Source organism: Mytilus trossulus, chromosome 14 (genome assembly GCF_036588685.1).
Source record: "Mytilus trossulus isolate FHL-02 chromosome 14, PNRI_Mtr1.1.1.hap1, whole genome shotgun sequence".
Taxonomy (NCBI): domain Eukaryota; kingdom Metazoa; phylum Mollusca; class Bivalvia; order Mytilida; family Mytilidae; genus Mytilus; species Mytilus trossulus.
Window position 1 is genome coordinate 28,303,493 of NC_086386.1, and position 18,876 is coordinate 28,322,368.

Here is an 18,876-nt window from a genome sequence, read left to right on the forward strand (position 1 = left end):
CAGGGCGTAGCTTTATACGACCGCAGAGGTTGAACCCTGAACGGTTGGGGCAAGTATGGACACAACATTCAAGCTGGATTCCGCTCTAAATTTGGATTGTGATTAAATAGTTGACACAGCATAGGTTTCTGACACAGAATGAATGTATTCAAATGAACTTAACATTTTTGTTTTCTCTTAGAGCAATTCACTATGCTGTTGAATATTAATCCTCTCAAAAAAATGTTTGAAGAAATTTTCTTTTTATTTATGAAATTTCAAATGAGAAAATTGAACCCAATTTTTTAATCAAATCCCCCTTTCCCTTATTCCAAAACTAATTTCAATTAAAATATTCTAATGGAGTTTGCAAAAATTACTACTCATTTAAATACATCATAAAATATTAAGATGTAAAAAAAACTGCTTGTTATCACTGAATGGTAAAGATTATTTAAATTTATCAGTTGGTAGTAAAAAGTGAATATACATTGTATATTGTATATAACAAAGATTTAAGTTGATTCTGGACAAAGAAAGATAACTCCAATTAAAAAAATTCTTGCAGATATTTCTTGCTTACTATACTGGACAAAGAAAGATAACTCTTAATTAAAAAAAAAAATTGCTATTTCACAATATTGTGAAATTAGATATTTCTTGCCATTGCACAATACTGTGCAATTGAAAAGACTTGCTATTGCACAATACTTAATATAATAATTTTAGATCCTGATTTGGACCAACTTGAAAACTGGGCCCATAATCAAAAATCTAAGTACATGTTTAGATTCAGCATATCAAAGAGGCCCAAGAATTTTATTTTTGTTAAAATCAAACTTAGTTTAATTTTGGACCCTTTGCACTTTAATTTAGACCAATTTTAAAACTGGACCAAAAATTAAGAATCTACATACACAGTTAGATTTGGCATATCAAAGAACCCCAGTTATTCAATTTTTGATGAAATCAAACAATGTTTAATTTTGGACCTCGATTTGGGCCAACTTGAAAACTGGGCCAATAATAAAAAATCTAAGTACATTTTTAGATTCAGCATATCAAAGAACCCCAAGGTTTCAATTTTTGTTAAAATCAAACTAAGTTTAATTTTGGACCCTTTGGACCTTAATGTAGACCATTTTGAAAACGGGACCAAAAATTAAGAATCTACATACACAGTTAGATTCGGCATATTAAAGAACCCCAATTATTCAATTTTGATGAAATCAAACAAAGTTTAATTTTGGACCCTTTGGGCCCCTTTTTCCTTAACTGTTGGGACCAAAACTCCCAAAATCAATACCAACCTTCCTTTTATAGTCATAAACCTTGTGTTTAAATTTCATAGATTTCTATTTACTTATACTAACGCTATGGTGCGAAAACCAAGAAAAATGCTTATTTGGGTCCCTTTTTGGCCCCTAATTCCTAAACTGTTGGGACCGAAACTCCCAAAATCAATACCAACCTTCCTTTTGTGGTCATAAACATTGTGTTTAAATTTCATTGATTTCTATTTACTTTAACTAAAGTAAGTGTGCGAAAACCAAGAATAATGCTTATTTGGGCCCTTTTTTGGCCCCTAATTCCTAAACTGTTGAAACCAAAACTCCCAAAATCAATCCCAACCTTTCTTTTGTGGTCATAAACCTTGTGTCAAAATTTCATAGATTTCTATTAACTTAAACTAAAGTTATAGTGCGAAAACCAAGAAAATGCTTATTTGGGCCCTTTTTGGCCCCTAATTCCTAAAATGTTGGGACCAAAACTCCCAAAATCAATACCAGCCTTCCTTTTATGGTCATAAACCTTGTGTTAAAATTTCATAGATTTCTATTCACTTTTACTAAAGTTAGAGTGCGAAAACTAAAAGTATTCGGACGACGACGACGACGACGACGACGACGACGACGACGACGACGACGACGCCAACGTGATAGCAATATACGACGAAATTTTTTTCAAAATTTGCGGTCGTATAAAAATCGGGATACATGTTTAAATTCAGCATTTCAATGAACCCCAAAAATTAAATTTTTGTTAAAAACAAACTAAGTTTTATTTTGGACCCTTTGGACCATAATGTAGACTAATTTGAAAACGGGACCCAAAATTGAAAATCTAAATACACCGTTAGATTCGGCATATCAAAGATAATAATAATTATTAATTATAATTTTATTTTTGATGAAATCAAACAAGGTTTAATTTTGGACCATTTGGACCTCATGTGGACCAATTTACAAACGGGGACCAAATTTCAAAAACTTAATATATGGTTAGATTCAGCATATTTAAGAACCCCAAGAATTCAATAAAACCCCATTGAAATTGGTCAAGAAATAAGCAATTTATACAATGTATTAGAAAAGTATTGTCTTTAACCCCTTTTTGGCCCCTAATTCCTAAACATGTAGGGCCATAACCCCCAAAATCATTCCCAACCTTCCTTTTTTTTTAAATGAAACCTTGTGATATAATTTCAGAGAGATCCATACACTTACAAGTTATTGTCTCTAAACTAGAAAAATACTTATTTTGACCCCTTTTGTGCCCCTTGTTCCTAAACTGTTGGGACCAAAAACCCCAAAATCAATCCCAAAACTTCCTTTAGTGATTATAAACCTTATGATAAGATTTAACTATTTCTATTCCCTTATACTAAAGTTATTATCCGGAAACCATCCGTCTTCGGACGACGACGTCGTCGTGATACCAATATACGACCAAAATATTTTTAATTTTTGCGGTCGTATAAAAAGAGTGTGTGAACGCGATTAGCGAATTAAATGTACGTGTGAACGTGGCATTAGTATGTAGCAGAACAGCTTCAAAGAAAATGTGCTTCGGTGGACGCTTTTCACCACTATGAAAGGCGTGTGGCTTATGAAAAGTAAAGTTTGGTGATTAGTCGCAATATGTAACGACCTAACCGAGCAAAAGAAAAAGGATCAATATGTGGTCATCTATGACACAGCAAGTGTGAAGTCATGGAGTCCACAGAGTTTCAGATACATGTAATGACTTCTTTTAAGGGTTCAAATAAAAAAAAGTATTCATCCATTGGCCTGAGTATACTTGTAGTCAATTGAGCATAATTTTTATATCTTTACAATTCCGTTATTTTTAAATGAACAAAGTGTTTTTTAGGGTTTTGTCATCACCGAAGTCCTAGTCAAGTGTTATAATCTTTTGGTGGCAATATATTATTTGTGGAAAATACGTTAACCCTAGTTCTTACACTTTATATTTTTCCATTAAAAATGTAATTCTCCGCAATCGAGGAAAAATTATTTCATCAAAGTCGAAATATCATAGGCCTGTTTTTCCCAAACCATTTCTACAAGTGAAATACTATCAGTATTTTTCTTCTTCACAAAACAGGAAATGAATGCATATTTTGTTGGTATCTTACCCTTTCTTCGCCGAAATGTTTTAATCGGGCAAATTCGTTACGAAACTTTTGAACTCTTTTTGTGAACCGTAGTTGTCATTGCTTAAGGTTGTCAACGTTTTTTTATTTATTTTTTTATTACTTTTATAACTTGTTATTGTTTGGCAATGGTGTTGCCAGTTAATATTTCATGAATACTTCGTAGCCTCAACCATCTATTGAATATACATGTAGATTCTTACCCTTTCTTACTGATTTATATATATAATGTGATATTCAGCCGTGTTGGTTGTTTTTTTACAAAAAAAAAAACAAATCTTGTCTTTGATACTTGAAGGATGCTTCGTACTCATTTTCGATCAAACCTGTAAGATAAAAACAAATTGCTGAACATAAGTTAACAGTTAAGCCAGTTACAGTGTACGTCAAGCAACCCCGGAGTACGAAATATAAAAAGAGATTTTGTGTTTATAGCATGAAGCAAAATCGTTTGTGTAGATCTAGAACCTTGTGGAAGTATAAATGAATAGAAGTTTTGAGCATTGTGTTTCATTACATTATACATATATGTAAGATGCTTTTCAATTTTGGAACAAAGTCTTTGTTAAATCATTGTTTTATACATGTACATAATAATTAAATCGTAAATCATTCAACTATTCTTTTTAATACATCCTGTAAATGCAAAACAAATTACTGTCCTGAAAGCTTAGTGAGAACATCAGTTGACCTTACTGCTTGTTTATGAGCTGGATGGTTAACTTTAAGTGCCGACCGGTTTTAATGGGCATCAGAGCTGACCAACAGAGACGAAATGCATCGCCTTATAAAATTGTCAATTAATGAAAATAATAAGACTTTCACGATTCCTACCCCTGACTGACAGAAGTTTGGTGACAAAATTAATAAGAGGTTAACCCACATAAGCATTTATAAAAACGAACTCACTGGTATCTTACATGCACGATCGTGTATCTTAAGTTATTATTAAGAGATTCTTGCTTCATAATAAACTAACAGTCAAAGATCAAACGCTCAATTTTATGATAACTCTATAATAGATATTGAATAAAATAAAAAACTTTTTTTTTATTCGGCATAGCATAAAACATACAAACACAAGCTCTCTTAGCTATGGTGCTCCTTTTGTCGAATATTAAAACCGATACAAAACAATTGAAGCATTACTTTTGGTCTGTAGTAAAAAGGGAGCCCACTAACTGACCTTAAGGGAGGAGGGGCGCTCCAGTCATGCTTCAGTGATACACTATATAATCAACAACTAAACCCTATTTCCCTGGATCCGCTTATGTAAAACTTTGTTGTTACAGTTACAAGTCTGTGTTAATTTGTGGTCCTGTTGTGGAGCGAGACTGAATTGTGATCCATATGAATAACATTTTGGTACATGTTTATACAAAAAAAAAAACATAAGCAGACAGCATAAACCTATTTTTCGTAGTGAATAATACGTTACAGGAAAAAGACAACGTCACTTTTACATAAACAATGTACGGACTCTCTGGACAACTTTTTTATATTGATAGATTTTTTTATACATCACATCTCATACGGCCAAATAAAATAAAAAGCGTGTTCGTTACCATTACATCTTTGGAAAAAATAGGGTAGGTAGGTAGGGATTTATTTTTACCATTTTATTTTATTACTTGAGTCTATTGCCTATGATGGGATAGATATTCTGACTTTAACAATGCTTATTTAAACCAGATGCTCCGCAGGGTCAGCCTTATACGACCGCAGAGGTCGAACCCTGAACAGTTGGGGCAAGTATGGACACAACATTTAAGCTTGATACAGCTCTGAATTTGGATTGTGATTTAATAGTTGACACAACATAGGTTTCTGACACATAATAAATGTTGTCTAAGAACTTAAACTTAAAAACTTAAAAATTTCAAATTGGACATTTTCATAGTATTATGGTCCGATGTCCAAAATCTAAATACATGGTTACATTCAGCATATCATAGAACCCCAAGAATTCATTTTTTGATGAAATCAAATAATGTTCAATTTTAGACCCTTAAGACCTCAATGTGGACCAATTTGATAACCGGGCCCAAATATTAAAAATCTAAATACATGGTTAGATTCAGCATATTGAAGAACCCCATATATTCAATTTTTTTGAAATCAAACAAACTAAGTTTAATTTTAAATCCCGATTTGGACCAATTTGAAAACTGGGACCATAATAAAAAATCTAAGTACATGTTTAGATTCAGCATATCATAGAACCCCAAGAATTCAATTTTTGTTAAAATCAAGCTAAGTTTAATTTTGGACCCTTTGGACCTTAATGTAGACCGATTTGAAAACAGGACTAAATATTAAGAATCTAAATACACTGTTAGATTTAGTATATCAAAGAACCCCAATAATTCATTTTTTGATGAAATCAAACAAAGTTTAATTGTGGACCCTTTTGGCCCTTAATTCCTAAACTGTTGCTACCAAAACTCCCAAAACCAATCCCAAGCTTCCTTTTGTGGTCATAAACCTTGTGTCAAAATTTCATAGATTTCTATTTACTTATACTAAAGTTATTGTGCAAAAACAGAGAAAAATGCTTATTTGGGACCTTTTTTTGGCCCCTTATTCCAAAATTGTTGGGACCAAAAATCCCAAAATCAATCCCAACCTTCCTTTTGTGGTCATAAACCTTATGTTAAAATTTCATAGATTTCTGTTTACTTATACTAAAGTTATTGTGCGAAAACCAAGCAAAATGCTTATTTGGGCCCTTTTTGGCCCCTAATTCCTAAACTGTTGGGACCAAAACTTCCAAAATCTATCCCAACCTTCCTTTAATGGTCACAAACTTGTGTTTAAATTTCATAGATTTCTATCTACTTATACTAAAGTTATAGTGCGAAAAGTTTTCGGACGACGACGACGTCATACCAATATACGACCAAAATTTTTTCAATTTTTGCGGTCGTATGAAAATGACCCAAAAAACGTTAAAATACCGTAGTCTGTTTCTAAGCTTAAAACAAAGGGAAGGTAGGGGAATAGGAAACACGCATTTATATATATTTTTTTATTTCAGTGGCCTAACGTGAAATATTGAAAAAAAGGGATGTACAGTGGTGTATTACATCATGATGTAGATTCCTTGTTCTGCTTTTGATTCCTATGACAAAATATAATGATGTCACAGTCTTCATTTCCATTTTTACTATTTTTTAATCCACATGAATTAAGTCAAAATTATATTCAGTATTAATGAAAGAATAGAAATAAGTAATTTAGTTTACAAGACTTAGTGTATTTATTCAGTGACAGAAAAATATCCGTTTTTCTTTAAAAGAAAAAAAAATCACGTTTTTCACCTGCAGATTTGTTAATTGTTCAGAAGACTGATATGTGATAAAAAAAATATTTCTTATATTGCGTCTTCTTGAGTTATATTGTATATTCTTAAATACCACACAATAATGTTTACCAACTAAAACATAAACATTAAACGGGTTTAATTATAACCAGATGCTCCGCAGGGCGCAGCTTTATACCGCAGAAGTCGAACACTGAACAGTTGGGGCAAATATGGACACAATATTCAAGCTTGATACAGCTCTGAATTTGGATTGCGATCAAATATTTGACATAATATGAGTTTCTAACACAAAACAAATGTCAAGATCTTACAAATCTATTGCGCAATATTGTGCAATAAAAGATTTCTTCTTTTGACTTTTCAAAAATTTGGAATTTGAGAAATTTGAAAAAAGAAATTGACAACAACTACCCCCCCCCCCCCCTCTTTGTTTGGCAATTAGTCCAAAGCTTGACCCCCACCCTTTGTTTGGCAATTAGTCCAAAGCTTGACATTTCTTTATAAATAATATACAAGTAGTGCAAGGGAGGTAAATCCAAACATACCCAACACTGTATGTTAAATGTTTTAGAATTACCTCCCTTACACTGCTTTAAAATTGGTTAATTGTCCATTGACCAGAAATACGAAGCTTTTCCCCTTTTTTGGCAATAATCCCCCAAAGTCAATACTAACCATCCCTTCATAGTATTAAAGCTTGTGGTTTAATTTCCGAGAGATTAGTACACTTAAACATAAGTTATTGTTTGAAAACTGCAAAAATGATTTTTTGGGCCCCCTTTTTGGCCCCTTTTTCATAAACTTTTGAGGCCATAACCCCCAAAATCAATCCCTACCTTCCTTTAGTGGTATTGAACCTTCTTGTAAAAATGTATAGAGATCTATACACTTACACACAAGTTATTGTCTGTAAACTAGAAAATTGCTTCTTTTTGGCCCTTTTTTTGGCCCTTTATTCCTACATATACGGGAAAATTATCCTAAAACTGAACCCCAGCCTTCCCTCTGTTATATGGAAACTTGTGGTACAATGTCTGAGAGATCCATACAGTAACCTACAAGTTATTGTCTTGAAACTAGAAAAAAATGCTGGTTTTTGGCCCCTTTTGGCCCTTAATTCCTAGACTGTTTGCCCAATAACCCTTTAAAATAAATCCCAATCTTTTATTTATGGTATCAAACATTGTGGTACAATTTCAGAACAATCGAAATGCTAATACACAACTTTTTGTCCTAAAACTAGATAAATGCTGTTGATTGCCCCTTTGGGCCCCTAATTCCTTAACCTTTGAGACCGTAACCCCCAAAATCAATCCCAAGCTTCCTTTTGTGGTTATAAACATTGTGTTAAATTGATTTCGTTTCACTTATTCAAAAGTTATAATTATCCGGAAACTATCCGTCTTCGGACGACGCTGTCGACACCGACGACGACGTGATACCAATATACGACCAATTTTAAAAAATATGTTTGCGGTGGTATAAGAAAAAAAGATGATTCGCCGAGCGCAGCTGGATACGACCGCAGAGGTCCAACCCTCAACACTTGGGACAAAAATGGACACAATATTCGCACTTGGGACAAAAATGGACACAATATTCGCACTTGGGACAAAAATGGACACAATATTCGCACTTGGTACAGGTTTGAATCTGGACTGTAATTAAATATTTGACAAATAATAGGTTTCTGATGTAGAATAAGTGTAGTCAAAGAACTTGAATTTGAATGCGAATGGAACACATCTAACCCCCTCACACACACAAACTTTTTTCCCAAAAAAGACCAAATATTATTGTTTTATTAACCTACCCGCCTCTTTTTAAAAAAAAAAAAATCCTTAAGATATGGTCATAATCTCAATTAAAATTTTCGATGAAGTTTGCAACCATAATAACACATTGACAATTAAACTTTTCTTTATACATAATTTGAAAGAGGTGTAAGGGAGGTAATTGTCAATGTTGTGTTTGATTTACCTCCCTTACACTGCTTTTAAATTGTATTTTGGGCTATATTGTCCATTAACCAGGACACTCTTGTTTCCCCTTTTTTGTCCCTTTTCCTATACGATTTGTTTCATAACCTCCCAAAGTGATTTCTAACGATCCCTTTATGGTACGGGATTTGTTGTAAAATTTTGGAGAGATCCATAAACCATTCCACAAGTTATTGTCTGGAAAACTAGAAAAATGCTGGACCCCTTTTCGGCCCATTATACCTAAACTGTTGGGACCAAAACCCCAAAATCAAATTCCAAAATCAACCCAACTAACCTTCTATTGTGGTCATAAACCTAGTGTTTAATGTTCATTGATTACTATTTATTTATACTAAAGTTAATGTCTTCGGACGACGTGGACGATGCAGACGATGACATGATACAGATATACGATATTCGACCGCAAAATGCTTACGGTCGTATCAAAATTCAATAATTTATTCATTTGTAAAGAAGCATTGCCTGTTTCGCAAGGACGAAGTACATGTTTCGAAAATCAGTACGCCCTGATATGTAAAAAACAATATATTGACCAAAACCCCAACATATGCTATATATTGAACCTTTTTTTTACAGAAGACAATGGGTCCAACCGTGGTGTACGTCTCCTAAAAATTTTAGTACAGCAGTGGCGTCAAATAGAGAGAGATAATGATTCAGCACAAATACGAGAAGTTATCTGCGACAAAATGTAAGAAAATATTAGAACATGCATTGCAAGCACCCAAGCTGTGACAATTTGTATTTAGATACCACACATTTTTTTTTTAACCGTAATTGTAGTTTTGAAGGTTAATCGTCGTACAAACAAACTAAATCATCTTAGCCGGTTCAATGACATTTGCGGGTTTTGTTTTCGTTATTATATTTTAGGAACTTACCCTTCTGACAGTCAGAGATATAACTCTATAGGGTTATTACAGAAAATAACTTGCGTGTGTTATTACAGATACTCTTCCTTAAATTTTCTTAATCTGTAATAACATATGTTTGTTATTTGTAAAATTATTTAATCTATAGTGGACTCTAGGGAACTCTTGAGACTTTGCGCAGAAACTAAATGCATAGCCTTGCTAATTAATTTTTAAATGGAATTAACCATGGTTAATCAATGAGACAAGGCTATTTAGGAATTAACTTAGCTGTGATAACTAGATGCTCACCTTGGTTTATGTGCATACTAAACAATGGACACAGATAAATTCATAACAAAACTGTGTTTTGATGATGGTGATGTGTTTGTAGATCTTACTTTACTGAACATTCTTGTTGCTAAAATTATCTATATCTATAATGAAGTGGCCCAGTAATTACAGTGGAAAATATTTTCTAAAAATCTACCAAAATTTATGAAAAATGTAAAAAATTGACTATAAAGGGCAATAACTCCGAAAGGGGTCAACTGACCATATCAGTCGTGTTGACTTATTTGTAAATCTTACTTTGCTGAACATTATTGCTGTTTACTGTTTATCTCTATCTATAATATTATTCAAGATAATAACCAAAAACAGCAAAATTTCCTTAAAATTACCAATTCAGAGGCAGCAACACAACAACGAGTTGTTCGATTCATCTGAAACTTTCAAGGCAGATATATCTTGACCTGATAAACAATTTAAACTCCATGCCAGATTTGCTTTTATTGCTTTGGTTTTTGAGTTATAAGCCAAAAACTGCATTTTACCCCTATGTTCTATTTTTAGCCATGGCGGCCATCTTGGTTTGTTGACCGGGTCACCGGACACAATTTTGAAACTAGATACCCCAATGATGATTGTGGGCAAGTTTGGTTTAATTTGGCCCAGTAGTTTCAGAGGAGAAGATTTTTTTAAAAGATTACTAAGATTTATGAAAAATGGTTAAAAATTGACTAAAAAGGGCAATAACTCCCAAAGGGGTCAACTGACCATTTTGTTCATGTTGACTTATTTGTAAATCTTATTTTGCTGAACATTATTGCCTTCTACAGTTTATCTCTTTCTATAATATTATTCAAGATAATAACTAACCAGATGCTCCGCAGGGCGTAGCTTTATACGACCGCAGAGGTTGAACCCTGAACGGTTGGGGCAAGTATGGACATAACATTCAAGCTGGATTCAGCTCTAAATTTGGATTGTGATTAAATAGTTGACACAGCATAGGTTTCTGACACAGAATGAATGTGTTCTAATGAAATTAAAAATTTTGTTTTCTCTTAGAGCAATTCACTATGCTGTTGAATATTATTCCTCTCAAAAAAATGTTTGAAGAAATTTTCTTTTTATTTATGAAATTTCAAATGAGAAAATTGAACCCATTTTTTTTAATCACATCCCCCTTTCCCTTATTCCAAAACTAATCTCAATTAAAATTTCTAATGGAGTTTGCAACAATTACTACTCATTTAAATACATCATAAAATATTAAGATGTAAACAAACTGCTTGTTATCACTGAATGGTAAAGATTATTTTAATTTATCAGTTGGTAGTAAAAAGTGAATATACATTGTATATTGTATATATAACAAAGATTTAAGTTGATTCTGGACAAAGATAACTCCAAATAAAAAAAATTCTTACAATTAGATATTTCTTGCTTACTATTCTGGACAAAGAAAGATAACTCTAATTAAAAACAAAATTGCTATTTCACAATATTTTGCAATAAGATATTTCTTGCCATTGCGCAATACTGTGCAATTGAAAAGACTTGCTATTCCACAAAACTTAATATAATAATTTTAGATCCTGATTTGGACCAACTTGAAAACTGGGCCCATAATCGAAAATCGTAGTACATGTTTGGATTCAGCATATCAAAGAACCCCAAGATTTCAATTTTTGTTAAAATCAAACTAAGTTTAATTTTGGACCCTTTGGACTTTAATGTAGAACAATTTGAAAACAAGACCAAAAATGAGGAATCTACATACACAGTTAGATTTTGCATATCAAAGAACCCCATTTATTCAATTTTTGATGAAATCAAACAAAGTTTAATTTTGGACCCCGATTTGGACCAACTTGAAAACTGGGCCGATAATCAAGAATCTAAGTACATTTTTAGATTCAGCATATCAAAGAACCCAACCGATTAATTTTTTGTCAAAATCAGAAGAAGTTTAATTTCGGACCCTTTGGACCTTAATGTAGACCAATTTGAAAACGGGACCAAAAGTTAAGAATCTACATACACAGTTAGATTCGGCATATCAAAGAACCCCAATTATTCAATTTTGATGAAATCAAACAAAGTTTAATTTTGGACCTTTTGGGCCCCTTATTCCTAAACTGTTGGGACCAAAACTCCCAAAATCATTACCAACCTTCCTTTTATGGTCATAAACCTTGTGTTTAAATTTCATAGATTTCTATTTACTTATACTAAAGTTATGGTGCGAAAACCAAGAAAATTTTTATTTGGGTCCCTTTTTGGCCCCTAATTCCTAAACTGTTGGGACCTAAACTCCCAAAATCAATACCAACCTTCCTTTTGTGGTCATAAACATTGTGTTTAAATTTCATTATTTTCTATTTACTTAAACTAAAGTTATTGTGCGAAAACCATGAAAATGCTTATTTGGGCCCTTTTTGGCCCCTTATTCCTAAAATGTTGGGACCAAAAGTCCCAAAATCAATACCAACCTTCCTTTTGTGGTAATAAACCTTGTGATAAAATTTTATAGATTTATATTCACTTTTACTAAAGTTAGAGTGCGAAAACTAAAAGTATTCGGACGACGACGACGACGACGAAATTTTTTTCAAAATTTGCGGTCGTATAAAAACAGCAAAATTTCCTTAAAATTTCCAGTTCAGAGGCAGCAACCCAACAACGAGTTGTTAGATTCATCTGAAACTTTCAAGGCAGATAGATCTTGACCTGATAAACAATTTAACTTCTTGCCAAATTTGCTCTAAATGCTTTGGTTTTTGAGTTATAAGCCAAAAACTGCATTTTACCCCTATGTTCTATTTTTAGCCATGGCGGCCATCTGGGTTGGTTGACCGGGTCACCGGACACAATTTTGAAACTAAATACCCTAATGATGATTGTGGGCAAGTTTGGTTTAATTTGGCCCAGTAGTTTCAGAGGAGAAGATTTTTGTAAAAGTTAACGACGACGGACGACGACGCCGGACGACGACGGACGACGCCGGACGCAAAGTGATCGAAAAAGCTCACTTGGCCCATTCGGGCCAGGTGAGCTAACAAGGCTTAGTTATTATAGGAATGTAACTTATTATATAAGACACTTTGGAGTTACTGAGAAACTTGCGCAGAACCTCATTACATGCTCTGGTCATTATTTCTTACAATAAATTAAAATACATTGTAATTAAGCATGATTTATGTCTGAGCAAATGCTTTGAAGTGATATAGAGAAGCTGTGATAACACCCTTTAGTTATTACAGTGATATTTTTTCTGTAATAACATATAGGTGTACTATTCAAAATTGGAATACTATGAACTGTTACATCTTTCAATAGTTAAGTATACATAAAGACAATAGTAATATCAATAGAACTTGTATACATTTTAACTAAACTTATGAAGTATATTGTCCCTTTGAAACATGTAACATACGTATGTTATCACATTTCTTTGATTTTTTAGTCCACAATAACAAATGTATGTTATTTTCCTGTAATAAACCTATAGAGTTATATCCCTGACTGTCTGAGGGGGCATGATATTTCTTTAATGAGAATTTTGTTTTCCATTGAAATATAAAAAAAAATATTTTCGATACCTGAAAGAAACAAAAGGCTGTGAGAGCGACAGCAACACGGTTTTCCTGCAGAGGTAGAACCCTGACCAGTTGAGCAACTATAGACACAGCATTTAAGCTAAAAACAGCTCACAATTAGGATTGTGATTGAACATTTGACACATGATTGGTGTGTGAACCAAAATGAAAACCTTCAAAGAACTGAAAAATTTGAAATTGGACATTCACCTACTTTGATCCAATATCCAAAATCCAAAATTTTAAGTATATTAGTATAATTAGTATATCAAAGAACCCGACGAAATTATTTTTAATGAGTAAAGTCACATGGTACAATCATGATGAAACATGTTTAAAGCACAAGGCATGTCTCATGTTTTTGTTTTGAATGGAAGGTTGTTACACTACTCATACTTACTCCTACTTACTCCATTTAGTGTTTTATATTAGAAAAAAAAATTAACATAGAGACCAAATGAGTAACTTTTTTTTTTATTATTGGTTCAGAATTATGATATTTATAGTCAGAGTTTATATATATTATACAATAAAATACATGAAGGACATGAAGAATGGATTTTTAAGAATCATTTTCTTAAGATTTATAGAAGTCAAACGGACTATTCTATGTATTTCACTTACCTTTTTCTTTTTGATCAGGATAATTATTATCCCAAATTTTATGATTTGTGAAATTATTTCGGGTTTACTTTGTTACATATTTTCATGATAATTGATAACCTTTTCATATTGAGATTATGATTAAAGTAAATATAATATGAGAAATAAGCTGATTAAAATACCATTTAAATTAGACGCATGGGTGATACCTATATGAAAACCGGTTTCGTGTTTATAAATATCTGTGATGTTACATGTACCTATGCCTGTTTGTTTGTTCTGTTTCGTTCCATTTACGGAAAGGCAACATTGTATTGCCTAACAAGATTTTGTGGGGTAGACGAAATGGACCTTAAAACGATCGTATTGACTTTTGATGTTCTAAAAAAGGGAAGATTGTAATATTTTGTCTGTACTATATGACAACTTTAATTTGGAATAAACTGTGATTAATATATTTCAATGAGACTGAATATGTTTTAATTGCTCAAAAGATTAAAACAGTTACTATGTAATTTGTCCTGAAATAAAGGATTTAACTAGTCACTTCCGGTCTCACATGATAGCATTGTTCACACTGATTAAAAAAGTATATGGTTTCTATATGCCTGTAATAAGGGAGATATTATGCGCTTCCGGTTTATTGAAGGTAACCTCTGGGGTAATATATGCATATTTTAAAAATATATAGTTTCTAGATACTTTTCCATGAAATAAGTGCAAAAATGGTTTCTGCTGGTTCACTCAAGGTCACTTCCAATAGATATTTTTCAAGGTTATTTGTCAACCAACAGAAAGATTCGTTGGCTTAATCATGTTCCAAGTTGGAGTAATAATCAATTAACCTTAAATTGAATCATTACAGGGACATTTAACTCCTATAAGATGTCATTGATTTGTTTCAGACTTAATGTATCATATCTTAATCACAATTATGCATCGTTTTGCACTGTTTCTTTTACATATATATCTTTATAAAGGTGACAGAGGAGATCAAATAACAAGGAAATGTCAAAATTTAGAATATGACCTTGACCTTTGACCTTGGCCACAATTTCATCTAAAGAACCAAGGACCTCAGTTTATCTTAGGTCTCAATAATAACTATTTATGCTAAAAAATTATATATTATCCCTTATGTCTAAAACAGAAGGGGAAATAACTCTCATATGGAGTTTACGTATCGCTTCAGTCAAAATGGACAAAACACCCTGAGAATATAACAAGCAATTTGGTAAAATGAATTTGCCGCTTTCTTTTACGGTTACAAAGGAGATGCACTCACAGGGACAATTAGAATGTAACATATCTTCATGACGATAAAGCAAACATTTTGCACTTGTTCTTTTATATATATATTTAAAAGTATTTGAGAAAATGCAAAAAAAACAAGGAAAAGTCCAAATTGAGAACATGACCTTGACCTTTGACCTTGACGTCATTTTTAAGTAAAGAGTTAGGGGCCTCAAATAATTTGATTCCAGGGTTATATTGCTAACGTGTTATGAGTTAAAAAAAAAAATATGCCGACAAATTTATTTGTTAACGGACGATATCTTCTATAAAATTTCATCGGATCGCTTCGAACCAAACATCCAAATATTTCTGATGATGTTACGAATAATTTAGAAAAAAAATTGTCACTATCGTTTTTTGAAGCAAAGGAGATGCAAACACTTGATAAACAGCGAATAGTGAGATAACTCTAACAAAATCAAAGCACTTTAAGCGCTGTAGGCAGTTAACCAAAAACCAAGGCAAACATAATTATGAAAACTGTGGCAATGTTGCTTCATTTTTTTTCTTTTTAAAAGATTTAAAAGAACAAACAGTAAACATTCATATATTGTACATGTATGTTCATTTAATGAATTAATCATCAAGGCAAATAATTCATATTTTATCAAGGTTTTCAAAAGCAACGCATATATCAAGTATATTTTTTTCATGGTCATGAGTCTGCAGTGGTACAAGTTCGCAATTATTGCAGTTGTTATAGTTGATAGTTAGCGTTGGTATATGTTGACTGTTAGTAGTTCAAGTTGAATTTAGATGAATTTAGTACGAGCTTCCCTGCAAGTTTGTGTTCTACAGTACAAAAGTTATGAGACACAAATCAGACAAATGTTTATCACCACAGGGATCAAAGGTGAGGTCTGACTGACCTGCCCATAGTAAATGTAAATGACCCCAACTTTATCCCAAGTCCATGGTGTCTTAGTTTGGAATAAAATAACAGGTAATTATAAAACAGTTGGTCAAACATTCTTGGGCTTGAAAGATGTTTTCTTTAAAATTAGCCATATTAAAATTGATTAGATCTTTTGTCCATTACATGAAAATATAATGGTTTAATTTAAAGGTGGGGATCTCGACTGTTTCCAAGTTCTCACACAAGAGGGAAGGGATGACCGCAGTGACTCCCCTATATTTCATTTAATTAAGAGGTGGGGATCTCAACTATTTCCAATTTCTCAAACAGGAGGGGTGGGGTGACCGCAGGGACTCACCCTATATTTCATTTGATTTGTTATATAGTCCCATACATGAGTATATATTGTTAAGGGGTGAGGATCTCGACTGTTTCCAAGTTCTTAAACAACAGGGTGTACAGTGACTCTATGGACTCACCTATAATTCATTTGATTTATTATATTGTCCCATACATGAATAAACATGGTTTAAGGGTAGGGATCTCGACCGTTACAAATTCTCAAACAGAAAGGGGAAGAGTGGCCCACGATCTCCACTTATATTTCATATCATTTGTTATATTGTCCCATACATGAATATATGTGGTTAAGAGGTGGGGTGACCCCAAGAGACTCCCCTATATTTCATTTGATTTGTTATCAAAAAAAATTATTGTCACATGAACATATATGTTTTATGGGTGGGGATCTCGACTGTTTCCAAGTTCTCAAACAGGCGGGTGTACAGTGACCCTAGGGACTCCCCCTATAATTCATTTGATTTGTTATATTGTCTCATATTTGAATATATCCGGTTTAAGGGTAGGGATCTTGACCGTTTTCAAAACAGGAAGGGCTATATTGGCCCAAACGAACTCCACCTACATTTCATATGATTTGTTATATTGTCCCATACATGAATATATATGGTTTAGGGGTGGGGTGACCCCCAGAGATTCCCCCTATGTATTATTTGATTTGTTATATTGTCACATAAATGAACATATATGGTTTATGGGTGGGGATTATGCCCCTTCCCAAAATCTCAAACAGGAGGGGTTGGGTGACTGCGGGGACTCCCCCTATATTTCATTTGATTTATTATATTGTCCCATACACGAATATATATGGTTAAGGGGTGGGGTGACCCCCAGAGATTCCTCTATATTTTATTTGATTTGTTATATTGTCACATACATGAACATGTATGGTTTATGGGTGGGGTTCTTGACCTTTTCCAAAATCTTAAACAGGAGGGGTGGGGTGACTGCGGGGACTCCCCCATATTTCATTTGATTTATTATATTGTCCCATACATGAATATATATGGTTTAGGGCTGGGTATCTCGACTGTTTCAAAGTTCTCAAACAGGAGGGTGGGATGACCTCAGGGACCCCCTGTATTTCATTTGATTCGTTATATTGTCCCATACATGCATGTATAGGGTTGAGGGGTGGGGGTCTCATCAGTTTCAAAGTTATCAAACAGGAAGGGATAGAGTGGCCTTCACCTATATATCATATGATTTGCTTAGATTCAGGTATCATATAATCTAGTTGCACTATTTGTGAAATAAAGTAAGAGACTTCAACTATTTTAACTGACCCATCGTGAAAATTGAGAAACAAATACACATTGAAATTGCAGTTATATATTTACACTTTAAAAGCATCTAACATGCATTATCAACATTTATCACTGATAAAGAAAATGTATACTGTCACCTGGAACACATATATTGTAAGATATACTGTTCCCAGCTGTCACATTGTATTGGATTTTGACATTAAAATTTGTCAAAAAGTTTGAGTTTCTGTACAAAATATTTTCTGCTTTTGCTTTCTTTTACATACATCTTTTGGTTTTCAATTCTAGTGTTTATATTTATTTACCACTAGAACACACCCGCGAAATCGCGGGCATATACAGCTTGTGAAATGTTGTAGGATGATTTTTTGTAGAAGATATTACGTATGGAGAATTTCAGAAAAGGTATCAAAAGCCCTCTCCCTTTTTCCAAAGTTCGATATTTGTTTCCTTTCTGTTAAATTTTATTATTTTCGTGTTTCTGGCCTCAGACCACAATTATTCTTCTCCTTTGCTACAATGCATCTTTTGGTAAAAGTCAAATTAAATTAAAAATTTCCACCGCTTCAAACATGAAATAAATGTAACTGATTATATAGACCATTATATATTTAAGTCTAATAAGATATGCTTCTATGACAATCCATCAGTGTTTTTCTTTTCTTTTGAGAGCCTTATTAACATGCCAATGGTAGGATATGAATCTTGTATAAATGATTAAGAACGACTAAGGCTAATTTGAGGGGTGGTCGGAGGGGTTCTGATCCCGAAATCCCCAGCTTAAAAACATGAAATCCCGAGATGCAGAATTTAAAGAAATTCTTACCCGAAATCGAAAAATATATTCCCGGATTCTGTAAGGATCAATCCCAAAATCCCGAGTTTAAAAAAACACCCGATCCCGACGTCCCGAAAAAGGTCCTGTCTCCCTCTAATCTCTTCCCTACTTTCATTTTTGCCAAATCAGTACTTTCACTTTCAACAATAAATGTTTATGCCCCTTTTATGGGCA

General features: G+C 33.1%; 2 protein-coding genes across 2 annotated transcripts in view; one reads left to right on the forward strand and one right to left on the reverse strand.

Moving 5' to 3' along the window:
* The window catches only part of LOC134697296 (tumor suppressor candidate 3-like), a 182,328-nt gene that overhangs the window by 110,942 nt on the left and 52,510 nt on the right, over nucleotides 1-18,876 (forward strand). The window lies entirely within an intron of this gene.
* The window catches only part of LOC134695682 (interferon-induced very large GTPase 1-like), a 40,502-nt gene that overhangs the window by 15,070 nt on the left and 6,556 nt on the right, over nucleotides 1-18,876 (reverse strand). Inside the window, exon 2 of the mRNA XM_063557028.1 lies at nucleotides 3,619-3,741. The gene's annotated coding sequence lies outside the window, so the exon portion shown is untranslated. The remainder of the gene's footprint in view (nucleotides 1-3,618; nucleotides 3,742-18,876) is intronic.